Here is a 14,295-nt window from a genome sequence, read left to right as displayed (position 1 = left end):
GAGCCTCATGGGAGTCCATCAGGTCAAAAGAGTTGGACACGGTGGAGCAACTTTCACTTTTCACAACTGAAGAGTTTTGCTCTCAAAAGAGGTTAAAATTATCCTCAGAAATGGTCACCTAATTAGAAGAACTTGCAGCTTCTAAAGACATTGTGGATTTAATTCACTACAAAATGGTTAAAAGAATCCACCAAACAATATAAATCAGAAGAATAGATTGTTTAAAAGGAGCATGAATACCCAATCCCTACAGCCTCCTCAAGGACACCTTTCCCTGAACCCTCTGATTCAGGAGGCACCCAACTTCTCATTTCTGCATTTACACAGAGCACCCCTTCGCAGGAAACCACGTCCACAAGACATTTCCACGCACTGTGGTTCTGAGTCTGCCATATCAAGTTGAATTAGGCTACAGTACTGAAAGATGAAAGAAGCTCTCAATCATAATATAATCAGGCATCAGAAAAGACCACACCTACAGAGGAAAGAGGTGACAGAGAACTATAATCTGTTCTTCCGTCCTCAGTGACCCTGGTTAGAGCAGATCCCTGGGCAAAGAGTTAACACTAAAGTCTACTGACTAGAAGATAAAAGAGGATATTACAGGGGTCACTATATGCTGATTCAGTTCAGTTCAGTTCAGTTCAGTTCAGTCGCTCAGTCGTGTCCGACTCTTTGCAACCCCATCAATCGCAGCATGCCAGGCCTCCCTGTCCATCACCAACACCTGAAGTTCACTCAGACTCACGTCCATCGAGTGAGTGATGCCATCCAACCATCTCATCCTCTGTCGTCCCCTTCTCCTCCTGCCCTCAATCCCTCCCAGCAGCAGAGTCTTTTCCAATGAGTCAACTCTTCGCATGATGTGGCCAAAGTACTGGAGTTTCAGCTTCAGCATCATTCCCTCCAAAGAAATCCCAGGGCTGATCTCCTTCAGAATGGACTGGTTGGATCTCCTTGCAGTCCAAGGGACTCTCAACAGTCTTCTCCAACACTACAGTTCAAAAGCATCAAATCTTCAGTTCTCAGCTTTCTTCACAGTCCAACTCTCACATTCATACATGACTACTGGAAAAACCATAGCCTTGACTAGACGGACTTTTGTTGGCAAAGTAATGTCTCTGCTTTTGAATATGCTTTCTAGGTTGGTCATAACTTTTCTTCCAAGGAGTAAGCATCTTTTAATTTCATGGCTGCAGTCACCATCTGCCGTGATTTTGGAGCCCAAAAAAATAAAGTCTGACACTGTTTCCACTGTTTCCCCATCTATTTGCCATGAAGTGATGGGACCAGATGCCATGATCTTCATTTTCTGAATGTTGAGTTTTAAGCCAACTTTTTCACTCTCCTCTTTCACTTTCATCAAGAGGCTTTTTAGTTCCTCTTCACTTTGTGTCATAAAGGTGGTGTCATCTGCATATCTGAGGTTATTGATATTTCTCCTGGCAATCTTGATTACAGCTTGTGCTTCTTCCAGCCCAGCATTTCTCATGATGTGCTCTGCAGATTACCATCCTACTAATGTTTTTAGTAGGGTGGATAGGGTCTGTTTAGAGTGCTATAAACCTACAGTATACAGACTACGGTTGTTCTAATGAGTAAAAGTCTTAAAGCCAGAACATGACTGGTTCTGATGAGGACACATGTCAAGTGAGAAACTCTCAAGCCTTCCTTGCTGACTTGTACGATACAAGTTAAACAAGTGAGAGTCCCTCACTTATCTTATATATTCCATGTTAAAACCCTAAGTTCAGGAAGCAGTGTCTGGCTGGTTTGGGGCCTCGCAGACATTGCACATGTTGTTGCTCTTGTTTTGTATTATTTTCTAATTGTCAGTCTGGTGCTGGTTAAGAACTGTGTTTCAGAGGAGTCTGACTGACACTTCAGGCTTCCAAGGTGACACATTGCCTGAGCACACTGTGTTCACCTTGTGATCCTCAGAAGGCAAAAATGATGAAAGATTATGACTTGCTCTTGGGTGTATTGACAGTTCTGAACTCCAGATGGCATCAAATAATTTAGCCAAGGCCTGGATACACCCACTGCAGCCATTTCACAGATATTAAGAATTCAAAAGGAGGGAATTCCCTAGCGTTCCAGGGTATAGGCTCCATGCCTCTACTGCAGGGGCCATGGGTTCAATCCCTGTTCTGGGAACTAAAGAGGGACAGCTTGAAAAGGCAGATATCATTTGAAAAAATTACAAAACAGAACTGAACTTTGGGTACATGGTATATTTTAAGTGATCTTTTTTTTTTTTTATTAGTGTAGCCTGGGATACCCCTATTATCTGTAATTTATTCTGAAGTAATATACACATCCAAATGACACTCAGGCATTTGCTTAAAACAAATAAATCTGTTTTGTGGCAGTCCTTAGGACCAGACAAGTAGCTGCTCACTCAGGAAAATGAACTTTGTGACGTCATGTGACCCTGAGGGTTTCTGCACCAAAGAAAGTATCATTGAGGGATTTGTAAGTGACTCTTTGGGCATAACTATCAAGACCTGATTCAGTAATAAGGAGAGGGAGAAATTTCTCACCATTCAGAGTAGAGAACACTCCAAACTGCTTTTAATCAGGTATATGTTCAGCATTACTGTGGGGTCAAAATACTTGGTTTCACAAGTATTTAACTCAAGGGTGAAGAGTGTAGTGCTGTTAGGAATATAGATAAAATGTTGACCCTGTATATAATTTACCCACACTGCCATGTCCAGCTTGCAAGACCACTTGTCAGGCAAATTGGCCGAGAGGGTTCAAGACCCAGGAAGATGATTAGTTGCTAGGATAGGGAACTGTGTGATAGTGTCACATGCTTTTGTCTCCACTAAGAGACACAAATGCACTTACTTGCCCTGTGGTGCATGCTGGGGAAATCTACCAAAAATCATAAATATTTCTGTGATGATGGCACAGTCAAAGCTATAGCCTCCAGAGAGAAAATACACTGTTTATGACGCTTAACTTACAACACAGAAAAAAAAACCAGAATCTATACCTGAAAATAAATTTATGCTGTAAACTGATCTTGAGTGGGGATCTAAGACCTAGAATGGCAGATTAATTTTTTCTGCAATGCTTATTTTGTTACTCAAAATTCAGAACTCTGTGACAGTTATTTCATAATTACACAGCTATTACTAAAGCTTAGGCATGTATTTTTAAATTAATAGACACAATATTTATTTTTTCATTTTCCTTCTGATGAGTCTGAGGACAGCTCCACAAAACATGGGATTTCCTGGGAATCAGGGGCCATTTCCAATATTTTTATACTTCACTAAATCCAAATTTCACAGGAAGCTTGGTAGAGGAGAGATTCTAAGGTCTAAACCAATTGATGCCTAAATCAAAGAGTTTATAAAATGGCACGACAAGAATAATCTAAACATATTTTACCCTTTGAAACTTATGCTGTGTCACAGGAGGTAAAACATGTAGGATACACAGTAGAACCTGGGTCATATGCTGCTCAGATATAATGCCCTTGAAAATTCCTCATTTAAAAATCTCATTTCGGAGAGGAACTAAGTGGTTCACAAAATTAAAATAACCAACTTTATACTTCACATCGGTGTTTTTCTCCTGCTGTGAACAAAAATGCATGTAGGAACTACCTGGTGTTCTTACCAACGAAGGGCTACCAGTGTCACTGCCAGCAGTGCACCATACCCTTCGCTCAGTGAGTCCTAGGGCGGCCTTCTCTGAAATGATCCTACACAACATGGCTGCTGCACTGCTGAGGTTACAGTTGCACCTCATGTCTGAATGGCTTTACCGGGATTAATGCAGTAAGATTTTCTTTGAGATCCAACTTTATTTTCCCCACAAGTGCTCCACGTACATCAGTGAAAAACATCTGATCAAACCATCAGACTATGAAATATTAGTAGAGACATGATCAAAATAAGAGAATGAATGGTATCTTCTAGTAACTCCTAGAAAATATTATTAATAATATTCCTTAAAGTGTTTCAGTGGTTTTATGTTCTTATTTGGGCTTCATGTAATATAGACACATGGTTTTTTGCAAATAGATGTGAACAATGTACCCAAAAGAGAATGCAAATAAAAATCCTTGGAGCTGTTAAAACAGTAACTACAAAACAGATGCTGTCAGAACACTGAATCAGCATCTCTGGAAGTTGAAATGAATACATGAACTTAGAATCTGAACACTCACTTTTCAAAGGGAATGAAGTAAACAAATTCCCTTCAGAAATGTCAGAGGGAATTTTAGATGACTTGTGCAGGGCACACAGATACATCTAAAGAGCACTGGCGTTCAAGGTCCTTCCATTAAACTGTCCTCCTCAGCCATCATCTGGAGTCAGAGGCCTTCCAAAGCACCTTCTTCATCGCTCCCTTCACATCCCTGTTCCTCAGCGTATATATGAGGGGGTTGGTCATGGGGATAATGACAGTGTAGAAGAGAGACATGAACTTGTCCTGATCCTGGGAGTTGTTGCTGCTGGGCTGATAATATACGTAGAAGGCTGTGCCAAAGAACAGGGAGACCACCGTGAGGTGCGATCCACACGTGCCAAATGCTTTTCTCTGCCCTGCAGTGGACTTTATTCTTAAAACTGCCCTGACAATCTGACCATAGGAGAACACAATCAACGCAACAGGTGTGAGAAGAATGATAACACTGGCAAAGAAGATTGCATACACATTCATAGTGGTGTCCACACAAGCAAGTTTGAGAAATGGAGGGATCTCACAAAAGAAGTGGGCTAATTTATTTCTCCCACAACGAGGTAAAAGGAAGACAAGCGCTGTCTGCAATAAGGAGTTGGCAAAACCAGTCATCCATGAAGCAGAAGCCATCAGGGCACACAGACGAGGATGCATGATTACTGTGTAGTGAAGGGGCCTGCAAACAGCTGCATAGCGGTCCAATGCCATAACTCCTAGGAGAATACATTCTGTACATCCCAATGCCAGAGAGATATACATTTGAACTACACAGCCACCAAAGGAGATGGATTTGTCTGCTCTGCTGAGATTAACTAGGAGCTGTGGAACAATGCTAGTTGTGTAGCACATGTCCAGAAAGCTCAAGTTAGAGAGGAAAAAGTACATTGGGGTGTGAAGACGTGGGTCCGAGTAGGACAACGCAATGATGGTTGTGTTTCCCAGCAAAGTGAAGATGTAGAAGATCAAAAGGACCACAAAGAGGACGAGCTCAAGTTGAGGCCTGTCAGAGAAACCTAGTAAGATAAATCCAGCGAAAGAACTTTCATTTTTCTGTTCCATCTTTTGCTAGCACATGGCTCCTGTCAAATCAAGCGTTTAGCAATTTATTAAAGGTATCTTCCAAAAAAGTGCAGGGATAAAGAGGAAAATTTGTCATGTTCAAAGACATGGTCACATGATTTATATGCAGCTATTTGAATAAATGATGTACCTATTGAAATTGAGCTCTATACTATCACAAGAAGTTATATAGAGAGTTATATATTGATAATTAATATAAGAAAATAATAAATAATAATAATAAAATCAAATAATGGACCTTGGTTTGCATCAATCATACATATAAAGTGCCTTTTTCAGATTGAGTTTAATAGGATTATAGTATGATCAATATATATGTACACTTTAGAGAAAGTGGGAATGAGGGAAATCAAAGGAGAGTGATCAGAAAGAGTAAGAAAGATGTAAACAAAGGGAGAAAGTTTATTTTAAATATGTATTGCATAATTCTATATAACTGGATATGCACATACATCACATGTAATAGGGGCTTCCCTTGTGGCTCAGCTGGTAAAGAATCCACCTGCAGTGCAGGAGACCTGGGTTCTATCCCTGGCCTAGGCAGATCCCCAGGAGAATGGAAAGGCTACCCAATCCACTATTCTGGCCTGGACAATTCCATGGAATATATAGTCTATGGGGTCACAAAGAGTCAGACAGGACTGAACGACTTTCACTTCACATGCAATAGAATAATAGAAAATAATCTCTGAAATGCATTCAGATATAGAAATTTATGAGCTAGAATGTACTTGTACAAAGGATTATATTACATTCAAAGTATCACTATGATACTGCCTCATGTAAACATTTTGGCAGAATAGTTACTCTACTCCTAATACATGATATTAGTGAATGCTATATCCTGGTCTTTTTGTATAGTACTAAAAAGTAAATTGCTCAGAGCCTGAAAAAGCACCTTCAATTATACTGTTTAACTTTTGCCCTTAAGATACCTAAAATTACTAAACCTATTTAACAAGAACTCCAAAAATGTATTCACTGTGCATAGTCAGTTCATGGGCTTTCCTCTTGGCTCAGTGGTAAAGAACCACCTGCCAATGCAAGAGACACAGGAAACATGGATCCAGTCCCTGGATCAGGATGATACCTTGAAGAAGAAAATGGCAATCCACTTCAGTGCAGAAAATCCTAGTAGGATAGAGTCCATGGGGTCACAAACAGTTGGACATGACTTAACAACTAAACAACAGAAGTAGTCAGTTCACAGTAGAAATTCAAAATCCAGTGACCTGCACTTACATTTTCTTTCTGTTGATTTCATTTTCATATATTACCAACAACTAAAATGCCTGGAATTCCTATAGGAGACAGGATTATTCACTATCAACAATTCATTTGAATGGCAATGAAGAACATATAAATGAGGAAGAAATGGATCAATCACAATCTCAGAAATAAGACTTCTAATCAGTATGGACAGGGTTTGGCCAGGTTGGGGAGAAGAGACTGAATGCGGATTTCTTTGCTGTTTACTGAGTGAATGTCCTCAAGACAAAGGGAATCAGCGAAGAAGAACAGAGCAGATGAATGTGCTAAGCAAGGATTGATCTCAAATGGAATAGCATGAACCTGATCCCATAGAAAGCTGGAAAATGACTCTCCAAACAGAACTATCTGCTGGTAAAAATATCTATCTTCACTTACACAATCAATGCTACCTGAGCATTTCAAGTGGGGCAGATAAAGAACTGAATTTTATTTTTTTTAATTTAAATTTACTTACTTTAATTGGAGGCTAATTACTTTACAATACTGTATTGGTTTTGCCATACATCAACATGAACCCACCATGGGTGTACACGTGTTCCCCATTCTGAACCCCCCTCCCACCTCCCTCCCCGTACCATCCCCTCTGGGTCATCCCAGTGCACCACCCCCAAGCATCCTGTATACTGCATTGAACCTGGACTGGCAATTAGTTTCTTATATGATACTGTACATGTTTCAATAAAAGAACTGAATTTTAAATTTAACTTTAACTCAGGTAAATTTAAATACCTAGTCATTTAAATGAGTCTAGTCACTACTATGCAGATAACAAGCTGTGGAGCATGCATTGGAGATGCAGTCCCACCTTAACAAAAAGGCAGCCTTTTATATATCCCACGAATCTGTCATTGACTGCAAGCTGCCCCAAACACATTCAGGAAACCTCCTGGCAATGTGGCTCCGATTCAACTGATGGCAAATTTCTGAAGAAGGAAAAAGCTCTGAAGCTATCAGTCAACACTCATGACAAATATGATGTGGACTGGTGCACCAGCCAGTAGAAAAGATCTGAGCTGACACCGGAAGCATTCATACAAAACGTAGAGTTCATTCATAAGTGTGTGCAAGGATGGACGGACAGTCACCAGTGTACATTACACAGCACCTTGTCATTTGCCTAATTTACTGATAAATTAAACATTCAGATCACCTTTTCTGACCCATGTTTCTCCTCTCAAATTGGTATTTCTCCTCAATTGAAGAATGATCATATTTCATTAACAATAAATTTAAAAATGCATTGACACAATAACCACAAAATGGACATTCATTGTTGTAACTAAAACTAGCATGTGGAAAAGTACACATGTTCATTTCTTTCAGAACATGAACATTTTAAAACTACAGGTATTGACAATACACTTTAAGAAACATTCTGTAATTTCACAGAAAATAAGGAGCTGAGGAAAAAATAAGTATACAGTCTAATATTTTCACATTCACATATATACTATTATTCAATTACTGAAGGACATGTTTTATTGCAGCCAAAAATCTTGCATTTAAATTTTTCCATGTATACATACTGAGACAAAATGAATATACTACAATAGGATGAAATGTCGAGGAACAAAATGTTGGCTTCCATAAGGAACAGTTAAGTTCTTAAAGTTGGTGAATTTTTATAAGAACTTCTGTTTCTTTTGCCAACTGACATGTACGTTACTCAATGTAAGCTTTAAAGAACACCTGCAACTGAAAACAAGCTAACTTACCAATTCCTAAGTGCTACAGAGATCAAGTTCCAGTCCTCTCAGTGTTATTCACCTCATGTGAGTGTCCTAAGCTCATTCTCTACCTCATTTCCAAGTTCCTGCCTTTAATACAGCGCTGGGCATAGGAACCTGGGTATGTAGACTAAGGATGCAGGTTGCATGCAATGAGTACATAAGTTGGCTCTACCAGCTTTGGAATATCCTTAAGTTTTCCTTAAGCAAGAAGATGGTTTCTCTTGATAACTTCAAATACCTTCACAGTGTACTGAGGATCAGCATTGTGCCTAGCTGGTAGGATGACATAGGAAGGCAATTTCAAACTCTCAGGATTCCTTCTGAATGTAATGCCTTGGCTCTATGACAGAGAGCTCATTATGAAAGCATGAAATTGGTATGAAATGTCAGTAAAACTGGTCTGGTGAAAACTGTTTACCTGGCTGAAGTCTCTGTGGAATGTATGTCCTATACTGTTAATTAGCTGATGTCACCTAGCTGCCCAGAGATGACAATCCTCGGGGAAAATGAATATCAAAGAGAATCCAAGAGAATACCTAATCTGCCTCTTTTGTAACTTCTCATAAGTGACAGAGGTCAGATAACTCCCTAGACTTTGCAGTTATCTTAGCTCTCTTCTTTTAATGGCTTAGTTATTTTACTAAACACTTGAGATTTTTTCACACAATTGCAAAAAAAAAAAACTGCATATATAAATAAGAACTCGTTCACTTACTTAACTTTAAATATAAGTTAATTTTCACCTAATTTCCATAACCTAATATTCATAATTTTCACCTAAAATCCACATAATATTCATTTTAAAATTCTTTTTTTCTTTGTTTTATACTTAAATTTATTTATTTTTAATTGAAGGAGAATTGCTTTAGAGTATTTTGTTGGCTTCTGCCAAACATCATACAAATCAGCCATAGGTATAACTATGTCCCTTCCCTCTTGTGCTTCCCTCCACATCCTACTCCTCTAGGATGTACAGAGCCCCTGTTTGAGTCCCTGAGTCATTCAGCAAATTATAACCAACTTCTAAGAGATCACAGAGTTAAAGTTTAGGCAGATTCTAACCTTTAAGGTAATACATTAAATAGCAACACCCACATTTTACTCCCAAACTTCTAATGTGGCTAAGGAAAAATATCAAGTCTTCTATGACATTGTTCAATTGCTATCAGAGAGTTGCAAGAATTTACTTAAACAAACAGAAAAACTATTGGCTTTTTAAATGGAACTTCCATGGTTTTCTACAGTTCAACTCACTTTCCATTTATGATGCACATGATTGAGTTAATTAAGATAGCTATAATTGCTAAAGTAAATTGAAAGAAACTTGAAGGGCATTGTGTGTTTTGAAGTTTGAAAAGCAATCAATTTCAAAACAACTTATACGCTTGACTACACAAGGAAAAGGCAGGAATACTTAACATTTGTCTATGGAAGGCTTTGGCCTAACCATCAAATGCAGCTTCAAAAATACAAAATCTCTTTTCCCCACTAGAACACATTTTGTTTCAGAGTAATAGACCACTGCTAGTTAGTAGTATAAGCTATCTAAGAGAAAGCTATTTAGGTTTGAAGCATCTTGGTTTTCATATGTTATTAGTCAGAAAAGCACAGAGAACTTCGATAATTAACTTACATTTTATAGCCAGCCATTTCCCATATAAGCATAAATTCACTTTTTTAATAACATACTGCCCATAGAGAGAAACTATCTCTTCCTTAAAATAGTCTTAATTAGAATTTTCTCAGTAATCTCGCCACTATTTAAATCCCAACATAATATTAATAAGGAGGCTTAAGAAAGACTAATATGGCATAGGGTGTCCATAGATGGAGAAAATCTGCTGCTGCTGCTGAGTCGCTTCAGTCATCTCCAACTCTATGCAACCCCATAGACAGCAGCCCACCGGGCTCCCCTGTCCCTGGGATTCTCCAGGCAAGAACACTGGAGTGGGAAGCCATTTCCTTCTCCAATGCATGAAAGTGAAAAGTGAAAGTGAAGTCGCTTAGCCATGTCCGCTTGTTTGCAACCCCATGGACTGCAGCTTACGAGGCTCCTCCATCCATGGGATTTTCCAAGCAAGAGTACTAGAGCAGGGTGCCATTGCCTTCTCCAGAAGAGAATCATAGACATGCTATTAACACTTCTTCCTGGTTCAATCTTGCTGCTGCAAATATTAATTAGCAAAATAATGTTGGATAATAATTTGACATTATCTAGGAATGCTAACTTGAAATTACGTGCTTTTTTTTCCTATGCTATTTTTCAAAATTCTTCTTTTATTGAAATATAATACAACAAAAGCAAGATCTATTTTTTTAAATCTACAAATGAGGATTCAGCAAAATAAAATCATTATTAAAAACCCTGTTAAGAGGTTAAGATAAGCTACAAACTGGAAGAAAATATTTTCAAACTGCTTATCATAGAAAATAGTCATATCTAGAATGTACAAAGTATCTCAAAACTCTACAATAAGAAAATAACTCAATTAAAACACATTCAAGCAGATAACTCACCAATGTAAATATACAGATGGTAAAGATATCATTATGAAACATGAAAACATGTTTAGCATCACTCAGTTCAGTTCAGGTCAGTTCAGTCGCTCAGTCGTATCTGACTCTTTGCGACCCCATGAATCGCAGCATGCCAGGCCTCCCTGTCCATCACCAACTCCAGGAGTTCACTCAGACTCGCGTCCATCGAGTCAGTGATGCCATCCAGCCATCTCATCCTTTGTCGTTCCTTTCTCCTCCTGCCCCCAATCCCTCCCATCATCAGAGTCTTTTCCAATGAGTCAACTCTTCACATGAGGTGGCCAAAGTACTGGAGTTTCAGCTTCAGCATCATTCCCTCCAAAGAAATCATCAGCAAAATGCAGACTAAGACCATGAAGACATTTCACCACTCACCTACTAGAACAAAAATGAAAAATATAGGAACAATACCAAGTGTTGGTGAGATTGTGGAAAACTTGAATCACTCATACATCACTAATGAGAATATAAAATGATGCAGTTACTTGATAAAAGATTTGGCTGTTTCTTTCAAAACTGAACATGCACTTGCCATACAGCCCAGTAATCATGCTCTTGGGCATTTATGGCAAAGAAACAAAAATTTATTCCACACAAAAACCTGTGCACAATTATTCATAGCAGCTTTATCTGCAACAGCAAAAAGCTGAAAACTAAAATATTCTCAACAAATACTGGTACATCCATATCATGGAATACTACTTGGCAATAAAAAAGAATACACTGTTGATATACACAACATTTTGGATGAATCTCAAGGGTATTATGTTGAATGAAAATAAGTCTATGTTAATAGGTGAAGTATGATCCAATCTATATAACACCTATGAAATAACAAAACAAAAGAGACAGAGACCAAATTAGTACTGCTCAGGAGTTAGGGATGGTTTTACAGAGAGTTCAGGGGAGGGGGTGCTTCCAAGATAGCTCAGTTGGTAAAGAATCTACCTGCAATGCAGAGGACCCTGGTTTGATTCCTGGGTTGGGAAGAATCCCTTGGAGAAAGGAAAGGCTACCCACGCCAGTATTCCACCCTAGAGAACTGCATGGACTGTATAGAGCAGGGGGTCTAAAGAGTTGGATGTGACTGAACAACTTTAATTTGCAGGGGAAGGGAGGGTCTAGAAGTGACTATAAAGGGGTATCACAAGGGAGATGTGTGTGGTGATGGGATAAATCTATATCTTGATTGTGATGGTAGCTACAGGAATTTACACGGGGAAAAATTTACATAGACCTAAACACACACAATGTACATATGTCAGTTTCCTAGTTTTTAAATTGTATTATAGCTGTATAATGGGCTTCACTGGTAGCTCAGCTGGTAAAGAATCCACCTGCAAAGCAGGAGACTCCAGATCGATTCCTGAGTCGGGAAGATCCCATGGAGAAGGGACAGGCTACCCACTCCAGAAATCTTGGGCTTCCCTGGTGGCACAGAGGGTAAACAATCTGCCTGCAGTGCAGGAGACTTCAGTTTGATCACTGGGTTGGGAGATTCCCTGGAAGAGGACATGGCAACCACTCCTGGAGAATCCCCATGGACAGAGGTGCCTGGCAGGCTACAGTCCATGGGGTGGCAAAGAGTCAGACACGACTGAGCCTCTAAGCACAGCACAGCATAGTTATATAGTATAAAATCACTGGGAGGAAATAGATCAAATTTTCAAGACTTCTCTCTACTAACTTCGGATTCTCATCAATCTGTAATTATTTCAAACTAAATAGTCTAAAAAGAAAAAAGGCTTGGATAGAACAAGAACTGGCAAATAAGAAAAAGGGACAGACAGACACAAAAGAATAAGAATGGCAAAGAGAGAGAAGGAGAGAGGAAACTGCTCAAAAGGGGAGAAGATTCCTGTTCACTCATGACATCCTGGTTCCAGATCTCCTTTCCTCCCATTGGGCACAGTGAATCTACAGTTTTACACAGAACAACTCCTTCAAAAAGAAATGCAGAAACTAGCTGGGTGAATCCTATACACAAGGTGAATAACAAAAACCCCACACTAAAATCATTAGAAGATAAAAAAATAAATAAAGCATTAGAAAAGGCAGAGACAAAATCTCTGCATAAACCCCATCCTTGGAGCCACAATATACAATCAGGAGGGAAGTCCTCACTGCCAGTTTCTCCCTGGGAAACAAAGTGTCCCACACCTGGCACCTTATCTTTGAAGACTTCCACCTGAGACATGACCCTCCAAAACATGGAGCTCTGAAAGCCAGTGAAGATTGTCTCCATGAAATCCATGAGGCTATAAGGAACTGAGAAACAGTTCTTAACAGGCTCACCCAGACTCACTGTGGCTGTCTCTCCAGGGAACAGCACACAGACACAGACTGAAACCTCCAGCTTCTCCCTGAAAGAAGCCTGTTTCCTTATGTTAAAAGCTGAGACTTCTAACACATATCTCGGGGTCAACTGCAATCCTCACCAAACACCTGAGAAGTCAACAGGCGCCATCATCATGCTCTCCCTCTGTCCCACCCCAGGTCACCAGTGTCTCTAAAGGAGCTTGTGCACATATGTGGCCGCCCAGGTTTTGGGGCTGCTGCCCCAGGACACACTCTTATCGTGTAGCCCAGGCCCCCTACAGGGCTTATGTTCCTGGGTCCAACAGGACAGTAGCAAAGTAAGGAAAGATTCCTAACTGGCTGCCTGTGCCCCCCAACTTCGGGCTCAATGTGGAAGGAACAGACAGAAACTCACGTTTCCCACTGTTCTCCTGAAATAGGTGAGAGGTAACAAGCAGGAAGGCCAGGGGTCTCCAAACGGAGGAAATAGGCTACAAGTGTCAGACATTTTTTCTCTCTCCCTTAAGAGGCAGGACTTCCCTGGTGGCTCAGACTGTAAAGCCTCTGCCTACAATGCAGGAGACCTGGGTTCAATCTCTGGGTCAGGAAGATCTCCTGGAGAAGGAAATGGCAACCCACTCCAGTATTCTTGCCTGGAAAATCCCATGGAAGGAGAAGCCTGGTAGGGCTACAGTCCATGGCGATTTCAAAAAATCAGACACAACTGAGTAACTTCACTTTAAGAGGCAGGTGGAAACAAACTACAATTGTCAGACATTTTTCTCTTAAAATTCTCTGTTGCCATGATGACACCTCTTCCACCAGAACTTAACTTTTCTCAAACCTTGAGCTAACCAATGCGTTTTTCTTATGGATATGTTTTTCTTAAGCTATGTTAATGAAACCATGTATTTGCTTTGCAATTTGCCTTTCTTCAAAATTGTTCCACCTAAGACTAACTTTTGGCTGATAATTGCTCAACAAACCAGCGTTCATATCAATTGTTTTATGGCTGAGGGATGACACACCTCCTGCCACCCTATCTCAAAAATGCATATTGTGGTAGAGGGGCCTGGTGAAACTCCGTCAGCCTTCAGGTGTCTCTCTTATCCTATTAATAGCTTCCTAACAGACATAAAACATAGAGCTAAAGACTACCTGGGGGGGGGGGGGC

At 39.8% G+C, this 14,295-nt stretch overlaps 1 protein-coding gene and 1 pseudogene across 1 annotated transcript in view; both read right to left on the bottom strand.

The window, feature by feature from the left end:
• LOC138069278 (zinc finger protein 184-like) overlaps positions 1–14,295 on the bottom strand; it is a 1,142,341-nt gene that overhangs the window by 513,808 nt on the left and 614,238 nt on the right. The window lies entirely within an intron of this gene.
• On the bottom strand, positions 4,324–5,277 carry LOC138069291 (putative olfactory receptor 2B8; annotated as a pseudogene).

Source organism: Capricornis sumatraensis, chromosome 22, assembly GCF_032405125.1.
Source record: "Capricornis sumatraensis isolate serow.1 chromosome 22, serow.2, whole genome shotgun sequence".
NCBI classification, from domain to species: Eukaryota; Metazoa; Chordata; class Mammalia; order Artiodactyla; family Bovidae; genus Capricornis; species Capricornis sumatraensis.
Note: the sequence above shows the minus strand (reverse complement) of the source record. Positions and strands in the feature narration are given on the sequence as shown.